The sequence below is a fragment of the Anser anser genome (assembly GCF_964211835.1).
Source record: "Anser anser genome assembly, chromosome: 6".
Classification (NCBI taxonomy): Eukaryota; Metazoa; Chordata; class Aves; order Anseriformes; family Anatidae; genus Anser; species Anser anser.
In genome coordinates, this window is record NC_139726.1 from 12,437,905 (window position 1) to 12,456,230 (window position 18,326).

The window sequence follows — 18,326 nt, forward strand, 5'->3', positions numbered from 1 at the left end:
GGAAGACAGATTTCCTGATAAATCAGTTCTTCTGACACACTGTTAATGAGAAATTAAGAACTGTGTTGTACTCTGGGCCTGGGCAACTTAAATTTCTTTTTTTTTTTAGTATAAAATATATTGGAGGAAAAAAAAAAGGTTATCCCTAGCAGAAAGCAACTGTAGATTTTTCTAATGTGTGCATTTACATTATCAGTCTAGACACAGATAGATTGTAAATATGCTGATAGAACTTTCCTTTGCCAACTTTAAGGATAGACAAAAATATTTCCTCTAATTATTAGCAACTAAACCATCTTGTCAAAATACCGTGAAGTAAAGTTTTGAAGGGAGGAGATAGAAATAAACATGCAGCACCTTACTAAGAAGTCGGGAGAAGACAGAAGAGTTACAACATGAGGTCAACTCCTAAATACAGCGTATCTATTTTGATCTGTTTTCTCCTCCTATCTTAGGTTTTGACCCTGTGCCTGTGAGTAGCTATGTCAATGAAGTTTTAGTGAGCTGTGCTGGATGTCCTGTTGTATAAGTGTGGAGGTTCTGATCCAGCAAAGTCCAAAATTACTTGTAAGAGCTGTGGAGTGATCACTGTCAGCTGTGATGGGAAGTGAAAATGTTCAAATGCCCTCTCTCTCTGCTTGTGACTAAAATATCTGACTAGGCATCAAAATCGTTTTGTTGTGCTACTTTAAATCACAGAAGTGGAAAGCAGTCTCAACCTTCAAAACCAAGAGTCATGCTCTTGCCTTGCCTGTTTCACTAGGGAGTTTCCCTTTGCAGTAGGATTGGGAAAGGAGAAGCAGGATCCCTCAGCTGTCACAGTTCATGGTCACAGTACAAAACTCCAGCACTTAGACATGAAATGCCAGCATGAAGTATAATTGCTGAGAAGTCAGCACCTGTTCCTTTTTGTTGTGCCTGGTGCAAGGAGGGTAACCTCCATGCAGAAGGTGAGACTTGCAGCTGAAACTGATAAGGTGTTAAATTACCACAGCAAAAATTTCTAGTCTGTATGTCTGTCTATCAATGTCTCAGGGAACTTTGCTGTGACCCCCCAAGGGCAGTGAGTGTGTTGTGCTAGTCCTAGCTAGCTAGAGTCTCTTGCAGCAGAAGTTGGACTCCACTTTGGACTATCAGATGATATCTGTTTGTCATAACTTTATGATAGCAGATGAAATTGATTAACTGTTCATAGACTGGTTGCAGAAGATTATTTTTCTTCTACAGATAATTACATTTCCCCATGAAATTTCACAAAGGCAGTTCTTATGCAAACACATGCATGCACTTACTCTATTAAAAAAAAAAATCTTTATTTGCTGTTTCATTATGTTACAGATAGATAATCTGCATGTCTCTAGGGATACATTCTGTTTTCAAAGCCTGTTGGTCTCATGTTTTACTAGATGGACTGCTTGCTGTCAGTCCTTCCTTTTCTTGCTGTATCTCTTTGTTTCGTGAGAAAGTATTCTTTGTGTTTAACAGAATTAGATTTTTTTAATTTTTTTTTCATAGTAGGTATTCAAAGCCATGCTCCCTAACAGAGCAGAGGAGGTCAGTAGCTAAAGGTATTTGTGTTTTGCTAATGTAAACCAGAAGAGCTGTGCTGAAGCCAGTAGAACTGAATGAGTTTGTATCAAATGAGGAAGCACTCAACATATTTGATGCAGTGAATGCTTTTAAAATGCAAGCTAGTTGGACTTTTTTTTTTCTGGTGACTATTTCACTCAATTGCATCTCATGTACAGTTCCTATTATGTTCATGATGGACTAAACCATACCCTGTTACCATTCAAATCTACATGGACCTGACTTTATGGGAATGACAAGCTTATGAATATTAAACAGTCTTTTGTTTCTATTTCTGAGGTCAAAGGTAGGAATTAAGTTGCTAGATCAATAGGCTAATCTTTAAATATGTGCCAAACTGTGGCCTGCCAGCACAAAGTAATTGACCAATCAACACAAGCTGGACCTCACCAGAAATTGTGTGCTTTACCTCATGATTAATTGATGTAAGCTCAAGATACTTTGTATGACCTTTACTAATTAGTTACAAGGCAAAATCTAAATCTCAAACAAGTGGGACTCTGCATCCAGACAAATTGCTGCAAGTGTCTGCTGCAGTGGTTTGTGTAGTGCTAACGGTGTTCTGGCTGCATCCTCAGTTGAAGTTCCTCCCTCCAGAAAAATGGTTTGAAAATTAGAGGGGAGAGAAAAGACATCCTAGGATGATTTTTTAACCTGAGTAGAAACACTAATGGAAACACTGTGAATGAGTGTCTGGTGGAGGAACCCCCTATCATCCCTGGATGTACAGGTTGCCAAGCAAGACTCTCCTCTTTTGCTCAGACACCTGGGGTGGTGTTGTACAATTCCTGCTTACTTGATAATGGCCATTTTTTCTTTGCCGCTCACTCTGAATACATACAATTTGCAGTATTTAAAGGCCTGCCCATCACCTCACCAAGTTCACTTGTGAAATCTCTACTAATCTCAATAGTATCAGGAGCATCCCCAGTAGTTCCATGTTGCAAAATAAACCCTACAAGTCCTGTTGCCAGGGGCTGCTTGAAGAGGACGTTCCCTAGCAGCAAAGCAACAAGGTTCTACTAGTCCTCAGATCTCCAGCTAGAAGCTCTTTGGCTCTTGGCCCTTATAAGCTCTCTGCCCACCACATGTACGTGTGCCCAATAGTGGTGAACCTTTAATGTTTCACAGGAAAACCCACACCCTTTAGATGATGGTGATCTCTTGCCTCTTTTCTCATTTTAATCTCCTGGTGTACATCCTCCCTCACCAATGAGCAGCTTTGCATAACAGAAAAGTGCTGCTTACAATAGAGTAATTAAGTTACAAGCTACCAGTAATGGTGTATGGCAACAAAAAGTATAATGCTATACAAAGTAAAACACCGGGGGAGGGAATCAAAGAAAAGGCAAAGCAAAGAAAATCATAATGTGTGTTAAAGATAAATCTTATGTCATGACCTTAAAAAACTCCAGCTGGGATTCTGCTATTCAGAATAGCCCTTGAAAATGATTTTCAAAGGTTAGCTGCATGTGAAAAAGGAACGAAACAAAGTTTGATCATCTAGGGATTTGCAAACATGTTCATGGGAGCCACCAGAAGGTCCTGTACAAATGACCTGAAAGGAGGGGGAAATAGTTCAGCTTTCCAACCAAGCAAGCAGGAGTGAATATTCTGCAAACATTTGAATATCAAAGGAGGCATTTTAAAACGAAGCCCTACTTCACAGGAAGCCAATTTAATGAACACACACCAGGAAAAAAAAATAAATTACAAGGCTGAAATACATTACTAAGTGAGATCACTCCGTTTTGAGGCCTGCCATTTTGCAGAAGTTTTTCTGCGCGGGTCAAGGAACAAGCTCTGATCTGAACCTCACAGTACAACTAGTAGGATGAGGGAAAGAAAGGTTCAGAAAGGACCTGGATTAATGTACAACATTTGAGAATGCACCTGGAGCCAGCTGCTGCTAGAAAAACAGTAGACACTTGGCATGCAATAATCCTTTCAGCAGGTTTAATGAAGCTTTGTCTCAGATGGTCCCTTCTGGCTTATAACTTCTTATTACTCTGCATCCTTGCTGATTTGTCTATTGCTGATGAAAAGCTACTACTACAATTCCTAAAAGCTGGGCTGGAGCTTCAGCTTGTTTTCTGATGTATCTTTTCATGCAGATGAAGGTAGAAAGAAACCTTAAGAAGCAGTCTTAGAGATAGGCACCTTGAGTGCAAGTTCCATGTTGGTGAAGGGGAAATTATGTTCCATCAGTTCAGCACCATGTAGTCCTATGCACCAGCAACATTCCAACAGGCACTACTTGTTTCCCAACTTTTCTTTTATATTTTCTGGAACTCCCAAGTAGTAGGGCTATTTATGCTCTTTTAGAGTCCCATTTTGTAAAAAGGAACCCCAGACATACCCAGTTTTGAGCAGTGGAAGGCCCTGTGCAAGATTTCTGCACGTCTTACTGCCAGAGCAAGTCTAAAGTACAAACTGGTTCTCTGAAGAGTTAGACACATTCACATCTTTTTAGTAGCCTGGTTCTTACTTCCAACTCCAGATGTCTCTGCACCACTAATTACAATAAATCAGGAAACTCAATATGTCCTCATTATTCTATTCCTCAATTAGCTCTAGACCCCCCCCTGGAGCTGGGAGACTGAATTAGTTGGACTCAGTTCCACGCCAGTTCAATGCTTGTGTCCACCATACACGTAAGAGTTTTTCATAAAATAATCTGGTTTTAATATAAAAAGCCTGACACAGGCAGGAACAATGTAACTAAGAAAGAAATACAGGCATAGAATCACAAGTATGATGGGAGATAAAGATGAAAAAGAATTATGTCAGTATAGATCCACTGAAAGCAATGAAAACGTGCTGATTTACACCAACTGTAGTCTTTACTAAGGTAACAGTATAAAAGTATCACTGGGAGTATAACAAATGTTTCTTTCTAGACACAATGGATTGCAGCCAGCTATGGCTGTGAGTTGCATGTGCTTACACCAGGGCTTAATTTGGCACAATAGCTATAAACATGATATGGCTTAGAGAATGATTTATGCTGTCTTTGTAGGTAGCTGACAGCAGAGATCTCCCAGTAAAACCGTAGTGGTGAGGTACAAAAAGAGACGTGAATGGAAGCTCAGATGGTACAACTACAGTAATCTGTATGACGATATTTGTGTTGTCTAACTCCACCTGTGTGAGCAAAGGACATAGAAGAAATGCATTACAAGAGCCCTAAAAATCCCTGAATCCGGGATGGGCATGCTATTTTGTCTTCTGATGATCTGTTGGAAGGGATAATTCTCCAGGGGCTGTAAAATGAGTAGTTCTCCATGTATAAGCTACCAAACTTGGCAGATTTGGTCAGTGTGTTTCCAGTCTGGTTTCCTCTTTTCCTGCAGGTATAGTAGGAGTGGGTTTATCTTTTGGTTTGCAGCTTGAGAATAGAAGATGGGGAAAATCCTCTCTTCTAAGAAAAACTGGTGCAAACTGGCATTGCTATGATTTTCCTTGAGACATTTGGATGGCCCCCTGTGTCCTGAAAATGAACCACCAGAGCTGAGCAGTTTGTTCATACCATCTACCCTGGTGTCATGTTGGGGTGTAACAAGCTGGATAAATTCAGAGAAGCAGCTCTGGATCAGCAGGAAGCAGCAACAATGGAGTGTGCCATAGATTCTGTGAAGGAGTGAAAAACCTGTGCATCTCTGAAAACCAGCAAGCATGTACAAAATAACAGTAGTTCAGATCCATCACTTACCTAAACAAAGATGTGGTAAAGATGGCCAGGGTGGCTGCTGCACATCTTGTGACCTGGTTCTTCTATGCAGAATTGATTCAGTTTGCAAGCAACAGCGCTGACCTGGAAACAAAACTGCTTTTCATATTTTAAATTATCCAGTTATGAAAATTATTTTTAAAAGAAAAAAGATCCAGAGAGAGTTGTATTTTAAACTTACTAATTCTTTTAAATAATATTGGGGGAGGGAGAATCTGGCATGTAGCCATGGATGGAGACAGGACTGGGGTTGGGATGAACTGTATGTTCCCAGATTGCTAACTCTCACTGTGTTGCTTTGCCTTGGAGAGTAACAACCAGGATGAGACTGATGGCTAAACTGGCCCTCAGAAACACACAGAAGAAGTAAATGTGATCTGGAGAACTCAAGTTGGAGCATATGCTTTGCACACAGGGAAATGAAGGCAGCTTTTTTGCAGTCAAAGCAGATCTATAATTACAGATATATACTTATAACTATTATTAATACAAGAAGGTGGAGGGAGAATGTATGTGGAGAATATTTCCAGTCATTAAAGTATGTACTGGAATAGCTAGCAGTGCTGTGGTTGGCACACTGTGAACTTCCCATGTTTTATCTCTGAAACGATATGAGATCACCCATCTGCTTCTGTTCTGCAAGCTGGCTTCTCCTTGTGAAAGAAATTGTTTTGTGTATCCCATCAGGACATAGCTTGAAATATTGGCTTGCACTGTTGACTTTCTCTCTAGTATCAGCCTTATGAGTAGACACCATCAAAGGATTCATGCGTGGTCTGATGTGTTGTGGCATAGGAACCTGCTACAACCTTCCATGCTGTCAATGTAAGGAAACATATTCAACAACAGAAGCTGGAGTTAGATTTTTTTTCCTTTTTTGATTTTTTTTCATTTTTCCTTGTTAGAGTTGGTATTTCCAGTCTGAGAGAACAAGGAAGCAAGAAGGGAAAATGGGCAGGGAAGGGGAGACAATGTTTAGAATGCAGTCCTCACTTTTGACATCCTTGTCTCATTTGCGTCTCTCTTTTGTGTGTAGAGTCTGTCTAAATGTCTCTATAGTGACGTTTGCTAAAGACTTTCCCATATGTGAATCTGTTCTCCCCTGTCTACTCTATTTGACCTGACATTTTCTATGCCAAATGGTGTCTGCATTAGGCTGCATTGTTAAAATTTTCAGGGGGGAATGAGGAGGGGAAGTACAACTGTTATACATAAAGGTAAAAAATCGGCCTTTTTTTTTGCTTTTTTTTTTTTTGCTGGTGGTGGTTGTTTGTTTTCCTAGTAATTAAAAATGAAAATTCTCCTTGCCAAGTTGAGGAAGGTAGCAAGGCCAGCATATTCTGCATGACTTCATCCCCTTTGAATTCTACAGGATGACAGCACTATGTCATTCCAGTCTCTCTGTTTTTAGGGAGAAAACTACTAAAACTTTAACTAAAGTAACCTCAAAATCAATGTTGGCATTTTTTTTCTTTTTTTCTTAATTTGGTTACAAATCCTCAGAAACTTGTGGTGCAGGGTACTCAGGTACTGAGCAGGGCTTCTGTCATGCCATGACACTGGAGAGTTTTGCTCTTCTGGGTGTTCAAGATGATGCCAATTACTATTAAAGCAACATGCCAAAAAAAAGCAGAAGACATATAAAGGGCCAATCAGAGGTGTTAAGTTCCCAGGGTGGGTTTCTATATGGCAGGGTTGCATGCACAGCTGGTAAAGGATGAGGCTGAAGCAATGAGCCCGGGGCCTTGCCTTTCTCCTAAGGTCTCTTGCTCTTCTGGTTGCTCAGAGATGGGTCAAAGCCAAAATACAAATGTGAAGTCACAAATTCAAGGGTATTTACAAAGCATCTAAGGAATTAGTGTGCTAACCATGTTTTGGTGGCTGTAGTTTTTAATCACTTTTCTCTTTCTATAGACTCTTCATGGTCTCAGAGAAGACTACAAAAATGATTCATCAAAAGAAACCCAACTAGCCCACAACATATATGCTAGCAAGAGAACAGCGTTAGGTAGGAATAAGGGCAATAAATGTATGTCCTAAGTCTCGGTTTTGTGTTTGTAATTTTGCACAAGAAAAACTGCTGAGTAATCTCCGTGTCCACCCCCCTTCCCCCAGCTTTAATTTGCTTCTTGATTTTAAGGAAAAGATTAAGAAAAGCTCCTTCTAATTCCTCAGAGTGTTCTGCATTCAATTAAATATGCAGCAGGTCAGTTTTTCCACTGTGAGGCACTGGAGAACATGTTAAAGGATTATATTGTCATTGTGGGTGTGAGATAAATTGTGAATAAAAGATGAGGCAAGGGCAGGGGGGAAGAATCATGCTGTAAGAGGAGAAAGGATTTACTCCCTTAAAAGAAGCTTTCAAATCTCTGTCTAATCTTAGCCTCTCTTCTGTGTCCCCTGCTACTGCAACACCTCCCCTCCTCTGCCCCCTTTTCCTTCTCACTGACCTCCTGTGCTTAGAAGGTGAACAACGTAAGAAGTTAAGCCAGCCCAAGCTAAACACTTTGGCAGTATGCAAATTATTTGCCTTGATGCTCCCAGTATCATCACAGCAGAAGTTCCCATTACAGTTGGTGTGGATGGTCTTGTATCCAGTACCTAAATAAACAGTTTCATTGAACATAAGTAGGACCAAAAGGCCTTGCCACAGGACTAATCCCCCAAGGTCACTTGGGATTCTGGTGTGGGGTTCCCTCTGTGCTGCTGTAGTGCAGGTGTCGAAGCAAATTTGAAGGTAAGCAAGATGAGCAAGTCTGTCTAAAAACAAGTGATCAGGAGCAAGCAAAAAGCTTGAAAAAAACACATGTAATCTTGAGTTCTTGTTTTCTTTTAAAGAATAGTGGTGATTTTTTAAATTATTTTTATTTTTTAAAACAAGCAAAATACATAAAGTTGATTTTATGCTTGTACTTGCATATTCTGATGTGATTGTTGTTTCATCTTTTTGCCTTAGCAACTTCAATTTCATTTTATTTTTTCTGAGTTTCAAGTCAATGTGAAATTAATGATATTAGGGAATTTGAGGTACTATTGAAGACCTGAGCCCAACTGATATTTTCAGAGAAAGAGGAGGGGTTTGGGTTACCCCAGGTAACCCAATGCAGGTCTTCCCTGTCTTGAAAAATACCCTAATGTCTCTGTCCCACAGAGAAACTACTATAGCAACCAGGCTAGACAGAGAGACTCTCCATGATGTTCGGTCTAATTTTTCATCTCTTTTGCTTATTGTGTCTTCTAGTACCAGCAAGAACTAGTTTCTGCTTACCTCAGTGATATTCTGCAGATATCTTCCCACCTAAGGTCATCACTAGTCTTATTAGAACAGAGGTCTTAATTTCTGTTTGCTAGTAGTGATAGGCATTGCCCAGTGCTTGCTTTTCACTTGTCTTTTTCATCTTATCAACTTTCTATTCATTCTCTTTCTCAGTTAATCAAATTGATGTCCTCCTCTGCTAATGGTGTATCTATTATTTGTAAAGAATTTAAAAAAAAAAATACTAGGGAGAATGAAAAAGAGGTACGGCATAGATAATATTCCTCAGTTATCTCAGACTCAATTTCACCACCGAATATAACGCAGAGTGCAAATACCCTTCACTTTGATTTGTGATACGGCAGGTCTTGGAAGGGTCTGGTGGGAGAGGTGCTGTGCATACATTTCATTAGGGCCCTAAACTGCAAACACTCAACAAACAAGGCAGAGTCAAGAGGCAAATGAAGGTCTAGAGTTGTGAGTAAAACTAGATGGTACTGTGCACTAGGTCAGCAATCATGAAAAACTAAAATGAAGCTTGCTGACTACCAAACCTGACTTTGGACCGGTCTTGCCCAAGCTGCACAATGGGATCCATCCTCAGCTTCATTTGAAAAACACATTGTGGAACAAGCTGGAATTAAATTACTACCACAGCTTCTATCCCGTATCTCCTGCATTTGAAGAGAAAAGTATGCTTATACAAGAGCACAGTTTTTACTGCTCTTACAGTTCCCCACTCTCAGCTAAAGATATTAATGTTATTCTCACAGTATTTATTTATAAAGAAAATTTATTCTGTTTGGGGGGGGTGACATTTATGCTGATTTTACCACAGCCTTTTCACTGCCTGTGTCTTTTATTATAGCTGTATTTCTTTCATTGCCTGCTGTTCATCCCCTCTTAGAAGTAAAATATTTTAGCAAGCTGACCATCTGATGAAACATTTTTTCTGCTAGGTTCAGAATATATTTATGAAGTAGCATTGGAGGAGTGAAGGCATATAACATTTTCAGACAGTGTGTCACAGTATAAGGGTGATGTAGGTTTATGGGAGATATAAGAGAAAGGAGGGAATCACTTCCTCAGGGTGATTAAGCAGATTTTATTTACAGCACAAACTGGACATATGCAAATTGAGTATCCATTAAACACAGCATTGCTTTAGATTTCAGGCAGCTGGAGATGAATGCTTTGGTATTAATTTTCACCTAACATAGAAATGTTAGATCAAGTTAAGGTTTAGTATATATCAAGTGTTCTTAAGTTTAAAAAAAAAAAAAAAGGCAAGAAAAACAGAGATGTTGCAATTATTCTTAGAGAAACTACTACAAGTACAATAAAATGAAAATGCAAAGTCAAATTTCAAGAAAAGTAAACCATTTAAGGGAAGGAAAAGTGCTAAACAGAACTAGGCAGTTTAAGCTCTGCCTTCTAGTTTTTCTCCAGATATGTATATATGGAGTGTGTGTGTATATATATATATATTTTTTTAATTTTTTTTTTTTCACGCTATTGTGGTAACTGGTGAGAACTGGGAGAAGGCAGGTCTTTGCCTGCATCTTGCCTCTCCCTTCATCTTCAGGGTTGCTTCCCAGCAAAGTCATCTGTGATCTGTGCTCCCTACTGATGCCACAGTGCATAGGAAGGGAAGCAGCTGTGACTCACCCTCCTTGTGCAGAAGGCATCAGATGATGGCCAACTGAGAAATGAGGCATATTCACTCAAGGATCTGACCTGAGGTCCCAGGGGAGACAAAGAAGATGAGACCTCTGCTGGGTCTGGCACTGAAGCTGCTAATTAGAGTGAGGAAGAAATTAATAAAAGTGAAAGAATGAATAAGTGGCAGCCAGGACCACACCTAGTGATGACTGAGCAGTCATGGTGTCCACTGCTCTTCCATACGTATTATGAAACTGCTTTTTGCACACATCAAACCAAATACAGAAAACCCATAATGGGAATGTGGCTTAAAATGAGTTTACTTGCCTGATGGCAGAAAAGGGACCAAAAAAACCCTCTCCTCTGGTGAGTCTCAGACCTGTTCTCAGCTCATGGTGTTTCCTATGCAAAATCCCATTGTCATCAGTCTGAGCCACTGCTCTCCATAAGGAACAGATTCTGGGAGTGAGGGCGACAGGATCCTGAACTCGCGTGCAGATTAGGTGCATTTCTTGAGAGTTAGATCCATGTTTCTGCGGGGTAAATAGGTAAGCATGGAGCAGGCTGGCATTTATGCCTTTTACTCAGCACCACATGCTTTGCACATGTTCACCTTCACCATCTCCCCGGTCTTCTTTGCAGGAACAAAATATGCTGAAGTGTAGGAGATAAAAATCTCACTGGCTTTACAGGTTTCAATTAAATATATCTATTAATGTTATCCTCGTGCTTATTTATAAAACGGAATTTATTCTTTTCTGCAAGTCACTCACACAGCTGCTGCTACTGCTGTGAAAGTGCTTTCCTTGACTTCATATTTTAGTATCAGCATATTTCTTTAGCTACTTTCTATTCATCCCACCTTAGAAATAAAATATTTCATTGAAATGTCCATCTGATAAAATATTCCTCCTTAGACATATATTTACTCAAACAGTATTTGAAAAGTAAATTTGTATAATGTTTAAGGCAGAAAGTGGTGCCAACGTCAATAAATTAGTAGCAGGCTAACCTGCAGGTTTGTAGGCATTCTCTTCCTGCAGTAATATACAGTATACTGTTGTTAGTAGCGATATACGTGCTCCTATAGATCCCAATTCCAGCAAAACTTATGTACATGATTTGAACGGAGTCAAGTGCTCTAGTTATTCAAACTGGAATAGGCTTTATGTACATACCTGCAGACTGAAGCTTCCTTGGACCATTTGGAGTCTCACAAAATCATGTCTCTTATGAATTCCCAAACTGTGTGAAGAGCAGAAAAGCTTCAGTAAAATACAGAAGAGTATTTATTACGTATTAATATGGGGTTCATTGCAAACTTAAGTATGGATTTTAATCTAGAACATACTGCATTTTGGATTCAGAGTTAACTGCATCCCAAGGCCCTGAGCAGAATTTCCCGTTGACCCACAAGGGTTTCACCAGGGGTCCAGGTCAGTCAGCTGCCAGTGCCTACATCTCAGCGCTGCAGGCGAGTTCTCCTCCCCTTTGGCTGCATTACGAAGTCTGAAGCCTGGCTCGTTTCTTGCTCGTTACTTAAGTGAGAGACAGTCAAGGCACATCTGTAGCTGAGACTGGATGAGTTGCTAGCATTTCACTGTGCACAGATCTGTGGTGCGCAGTTCCCTGCTTCATTCACCTGCTCTAGAGCATCTTTCTATAGCCTCAGCTGTATGTCCACTTGGTCCAGATTGATGAAGCCATGTGGCTTGACTGGTGCAAGATATGCTCCCTGACATGCTGTAATGAGACTTCAGTGTGATTGAACAAGGAATCCATGAACACTTGAATATTGTGAATTTGACACATATTATGAATTATACGGGCCAGAATAAAATGCAAGAATTTACCTCACTGTATAGGAGCCCAAACAATCTTCTGTTTAATGCATTACATGTCCTGTCCAAGGAAGCCTGAAAACACAAGGGGATTGAGTGCAGCGGAAAGTTGCCATAGCTGTACTGCTGGCTCTCAGGGTTGCTTTTGTGTGGGCATTTTGGCAACTGGGGACTGTTTGTGTATTACAGCAAACAAGGGACTCTTCTATGTCTGACCAGCGTTTATGAAAGGCTTTGCAAAAGACATAAGCTGTATGTGTTATTTTAGTCCCTTAGCTGGCTCATTACACAGTAAATAAAAGCTCTAGGAACTGGAGGAGAAAAATACAAATGGATTCAAAGGTAAATATCTCACGTCCACAGCTCTTTGCTAAAATTCTTGTTACACTGGCAGAGCACGGAAAGAGGCTTTTCTCTTTATACAGAAATCCTTTTTCTGCTGTGATTTTTTTTTCCCTGATGTGATCTGATTTAGTCTTTACCTAAGAAGGAGCAGGGAGATTTTGCCTCTCAAAGAAGCAAAGTGCCATGTGTTCTCTCTCCAGCCCTGCCTTGTCCTTCCCAGAAACAGCAGGTGCTGGTCCCTCTCCATTTAGCAACTGCTGCCTTTCATGGCATTTAATTTGGGGTCCTGTGGATCTCACATCCCAGGCCTTTTCCTTGTAAGCATGAAAGCATGACTTGCGCAGGAATAATGTGTTTTTACACCAAAGTGCTGTGCAGGTCACCCGGAGTCATTTGCAAAGCAGAATGTAAAACTGGGGTGAAGACCTAGAGCACTTCCTCTCTTCTTAGCTGTTGTCTGTGTAGGCAGGAGACAGCCCATGTCTTGCAAATGCCATGAACGTTTATTGTATATTACTTTAATTATAATAACACTTGGGTGCGAGACTCATCTTCTCCAGCTCTTCAGTTTTCCATGCACTCTTTCCTCAGAAGGGCTAAATCTGCAGCAGTATATGCTACTATTTACCAGCTGGTAACACTTGGTCTAGAGGGCAGCTTCCTGCTGCTGAAGGTACCGGCTAGAGCACCCTGGCTCTGGACTTGGGGCTTTCTCCATCCCCACATCATGTGTGACAGCAGCAGTCAGCACAGCCCTCCCTCATGTCCTGCTCTCTCTGCCTCTGGTGCTGGGTAGAGTAGGATCATTGTGCGGTGTCCCTAGGCATGCTGCTGTCACTGCTGCCTTCCTGCCTCCCCTCTTGCAGCTGACCAGAGGGATTTCTCTTGCTGTACAACTAAAGAATGGTGCAACGTCACAAGGAAGTTAAATGTCATCTTTGTGTGGTACTTCTGAGCATGGGCTTCATAGCTTAAGTCTGCATTAACTCGGAGATCCTGCTTTCACAAATTGCTTCTGTTTTCTCCATCGTAACCTCAATGTATCTTTTTAAAGATCAATGATACTGGAATGCTTATGTTCTCTCTTTTTCGCTTTTTCTCTTCACACTGGTTATCCCAACCCTGCTCTCACTGTCAGCGAGTGAGGAGCTGGCAGACGAGATCTGTGTGCCAGCGGAGCTCCCTTCCCAGGGGTACCCTGCATTCACCTGTCTGCGCCCCTGTTTAATGTGTAATCCTCTGCTTCTGACAAATTAATCTTCTCTGTGCGCAAGCACCAACTGTGACATTACAAGCAGAGGATTACGCTTGCAGGCAGGGAAGAGGTAGCAGAGGAACGTGCACTTTAAACACCCCTTGAAGTTCCTGTTTCTCATGTATCTTAGTAACAAAGAATTACAAAAAGATGAAAAATGAGAATTTCTAAGATTAATGTAAGATAGCACTTACCAGGTGCTGTTTGAAGGCCCCTGTAAAGTTTTGTTGCTGCCATGCAAATCCATCAAGTAAGTGAATATTGCTTCTTTGAAAACCTGTTTGGGAACATCGCTTTGAAGGAAATTTTAAATAAAAAGCACATTTTGAGGCTAGTGGGCCTGTCTCCAGCGTGGGTCAGTGTTGCTGCGCTCAGGTGTCATAAAACATGATGTGGATGGGGACATCAGCCAGATTCAGAGTACTTCCTCATATTTGTACTGCTTTTCCTTACATTTACTGCCTCCCAATCGTGCCTGTCAGGACACATCTATCATTCAACTCAGTTCAACTGTGGGTCCCCATGGGGTTAAGGCTGTAGTTTGTGACATAGGTGTGGTGAGAACCTCAGATGTCCACCCTAGTTTGCTCTGTTGAAGGGAGCTGAGGGATGCTTCTGGCTACTCACTGCTCCTCCCCTTCCCAGGCCTTTTTGAACAGAAGAGGATTAACAGGATTTGCTGTAAGGTGCCTGCTGTGCCCCTATTACAATTTCTGTAGTCCTCATTAATTTCATGAAGGCCCTTTTTTGCCTTGCAGCGACTGACAGTAGTCCATTGAGGGCGGAAGTGTGAGTCTCTGGAAGTGAAACTGAGTGTCTTAGAAGTTTTATAGCACTGGAGTGTTCAGGCAATAAGTGTCTTTAGCTATGTCCTTTACGTGTGTTGGTGCAATACTTATGTACTCAATATACCCAGAGTAATGCTTCACTGTAATGTGGAGCAGCATGACACAGATATTACTAATTCGTAGAATCATAGAATATCCTGAGTTGGAAGGGACCCACAAAGATCATCAAGTCCAACTCCTGGCTCTACGCAGGGCCACACAAAAAACAGAACATATGTGTGAGAGCGTTGTCTAAATGCTTCTTGAACTCCAGCAGACTTGGTGCTGTGACCCCTTCCCTGGGGGGCCTGTCCCAGTGCCTGACCACCCTCTGGGTGCAGAACCTTTCCCTAACCCCCAGCCTGACCCTCCCCTGTCCCAGCTCCATGCCGTGCCCTCGGGTCCTGTCGCTGTCCCCAGAGAGCAGAGCTCAGCGCCTGCCCCTCCGCTCCCCTCGTGAGGGAGCTGCAGGCCGCCATGAGGCCTGCTCTTGGCCTGCTCTGCTCTGAGCTGAACAAAGCAAGGACTACAGCTATTCCTCATACATCTTCCCTCTAGACCCTTCACCACCTTTGTTGCCCTCCTTTAGACTATCTCTAATAGTTTTATATCTTATATTGCGGTGTCCAAAACTGCACACAGTACTTGAGGTGAGGCCACGCCATACGGGAGGTAATTTCTCATTTTTGGTCTTTTGCTTCTAGCTCTCTTGTTAAAAAGCCCAGTTGAATTATCCCAGAAATAATCATTGGTTTCGTATCTGTCTGATAATTTATATGGGAGGAAAAAAGTGACTTTATTCCATTTTATAGTGCAGTATCCATATTCTATTGGTCCTCTATTCCCATTCCAATCAGCTTGTATTTTTTCAGTGGCGGGATATGAAAGACTAAATATTGACTAGGCATAGAAAGCATATAATTGATAAACAATATTTGTCCTTGTATACAGCTGGACATACCAGAGGGTAAATTTGGGTATACTTAAACTGAGGGACACAATTCCTACTGCTGATCCAACTTTGCAGAACACCATCCAGGATCTATAAAGATTGAAATAGGCAGCAAGTATAGTGCAAAACCATTTCTAGTTCAGCTGTCTGTTTGTACTCCAAACTATTGAAACATCCATTATTTGGGATGACATTTTTAATTTCACCATTGGTATATTTCTGCAAAACTTTGGAAAAATTCCTTGTACTATATTTTAAGATGCATTTTAATTAATAACTGCTTTTGAAATGAAACCCTTTGTCTCCAAGCAGGAAAAGGGAGAGAAAGAAAAGCCACATATCATAAATATTTTTAAAAATGCTGTGATGCATTAATGTATTCAGTTTTTTCTTAATAAAGATTTTGATTATTAAAAATACAAATTGTCTGATTAATTATAAATTATAATTTGATTTATAAGATGGTGTTACGTATTAAATAATGCCAGATGGTGCCATGAGGGCATTAGCTCCCTGTAATAGATTCTGGATGACAAGGGAATTAAAAGAGGACAGAGTCCGTGAACCAAATTAAACAAGCAATGAAAACTCTGCCAGAATAAAAACTGTTCCCAAAGCATTTTTCTCTCTCTCTATTTTTGAGGTTGTTTTTTTTTTTTTTTGTTATGCTTTCAGCCCTTATGAATACAACAGGATTCCAAAGGCAATACAACATGGATTAAATTTTCAGTAATTTCACATGCATTATAAGCTTCACCCAATATGTTTACATTCTTTACTAAAACACAAAAATCTATTATTTACCAACATTTTACCAACACTTCTTTTGCTGAATGTTAGAGCAGCCAGTCTCTTTACTCATACTGCTCCTTGCTAGGAAAGTTCCCTTTTTCTACCTTAGTTCTAGAAGCTGTGGTACATCATTAATCTAATGCACAGTTTCTCTTCCTATGCAGAATTAAATTAATTAACTGGCTTTACTTATATATATGCTTATCTATAAACAAAAATATATGCTTATACATGGAATGGTCTAATACTACTAAAGTGAATGAAAAACTTCTCCTAAAGAGGCAGGAGGGGGTGGAGAATAGAGTATGTAAATACACAGTTTGAAATTCCAGTGATAGAGACGTTATTTTAGGACTGAAGTTGAGGGAGCATTAGTACTTTCATTGCTGACTTTTAATAGAAGTTGCCTGTGTTAAACTCATGTGAGAAAGGGAATTCTGCTTCTTCACTGACCTGAATCTCTCTTCTCTTGGCCCTAAGTTCCGATTTCATGTTGGTTCAGTGTATTTAAATATCTGCCATTTCCTATGCTTTCCTTTGCCATGGTATGTCATGTCTTCCATCCTAAAGGAATATTCTAGAGGGAGCTAAAATACGCATCTTTTAATTGCATGCTTTATTTTGAGGGGTATTCATTAAGAGGTTGCTTGTTTGTTCTTTGCCCAGTGAAATATTGCCATTATGTGAACACTGCATATTGACTTAGTAATATCCCCTAGAGCATCCTACGGCTAGCTGACCTACAGTGATACCTCTCATTCTCAAAACTTCCAGTTTTAAATTTGGTGTCCTTATTTGATGTCATTAATTCAATATCTACAGAGACTTTCCTTTTCCATCTTCTTGGAATTTCCATGGATTCTGCTGTAGCAGGAATACAGAAAAAGGTGTATGAGAGACTGACAGTTTTGTAGAATAATCCTTGTTAGAATGTGCAATAAACATCTTAGAAGCCTAAGGAATTCTTTATGCCTAGCAAGCATGTCTTTCCCCTGGGGGCATTGCTTTTTTTTTTTTTTAATGAAGAGAACATTGAAATAGCCTCATGTATTTTATATTGAAATGTCTGATTCAAAAGCACCAATTTCTTTTTTCTTGTGCTCTTGATGCTCTTGTTTTGATATATCATCTTTCTATTGAACAATGACTGATGACTTCTGTTTCTGCCTAATGTGTAATGTTTATAAATGAATCAGAAAAGCAACGTTGCACGTATTTGCATGAGAATATAATGTAATGAAGTTGAACCAATTTTATCTCTGAAATTCCCTATTTAATGTGCACTAGACTTCAGTATAAGATGATTTAAAACATGCTGAGCCTGGTTATTTTTTTAAACTTGGATTTTCCACCTTAGGTAATTCCAATTTTCCAAATTTCTTTTAGTACTGAACAAGACAAAGCTATTGTATCACTCAATGTATGAAGAAATGTATGAAGAAACAGAGGTGTTTTTTTTTTTTTCTCTTCCTGGTAAGGTTAATTTTTTTGTTGTTCTTGTCTTATGATATAGTTTTAATATAATATACAGTCCATTTAAATTTGAATGGAAGAATTTCAGTCACTAAAAAAGAAAATCTAGTAATTCTGGTACAGAAATGGAAAAAAAAAAGATTAAATATTCCAAAAGTATAGGTGAAAATCACATTTTTTCCATTCCTTTTTAAGAAGTGTATGCTTGCAAGTTCTTAAGTAGTAATTTTCATTTAGTCTCCAAAAGCATAGAACTTAAATAATATTTCTACTCAGGCTCTCTGTACCAAAGGTAGTAGGGTGATCTGCCTGAATCTCTTCAATATTACACCATACAATTTTTAGCAACTTTTATGTTATTTTTACAAATTGCTTCTCTCTGATACTGTTAAGCTTCAGGTAAAGACAACTAATTTAATCTTTGCCACACCTAGAGGGTTTTTCCTGAAACTCTCCAGCCTCAAATCATGATCTTGTCGTGTCTGAAGAGAATCTCACAAGATCTTACTTGATCTAGTCTATAGACACAAGTTGCTGTAAGGAGACCTCAGCTTTGACTCAGCACTGTGTGTGTTTGTGTACATAGCTGCATATATGTTTTAA

General features: G+C 39.9%; 1 long non-coding RNA gene across 4 annotated transcripts in view; it reads left to right on the forward strand.

The window, feature by feature from the left end:
- Positions 1 to 18,326, forward strand: part of LOC310901738 — a 283,646-nt gene that overhangs the window by 203,322 nt on the left and 61,998 nt on the right. For 2 of the 4 annotated variants that reach the window (XR_014586092.1, XR_014586094.1), the window contains one exon: positions 7,235 to 7,328. The exons of the other annotated variants lie outside the window; for them this stretch is intronic. This is a non-coding gene — a long non-coding RNA (uncharacterized lncRNA). The remainder of the gene's footprint in view (positions 1 to 7,234; positions 7,329 to 18,326) is intronic. 4 annotated transcript variants of the gene reach the window in all.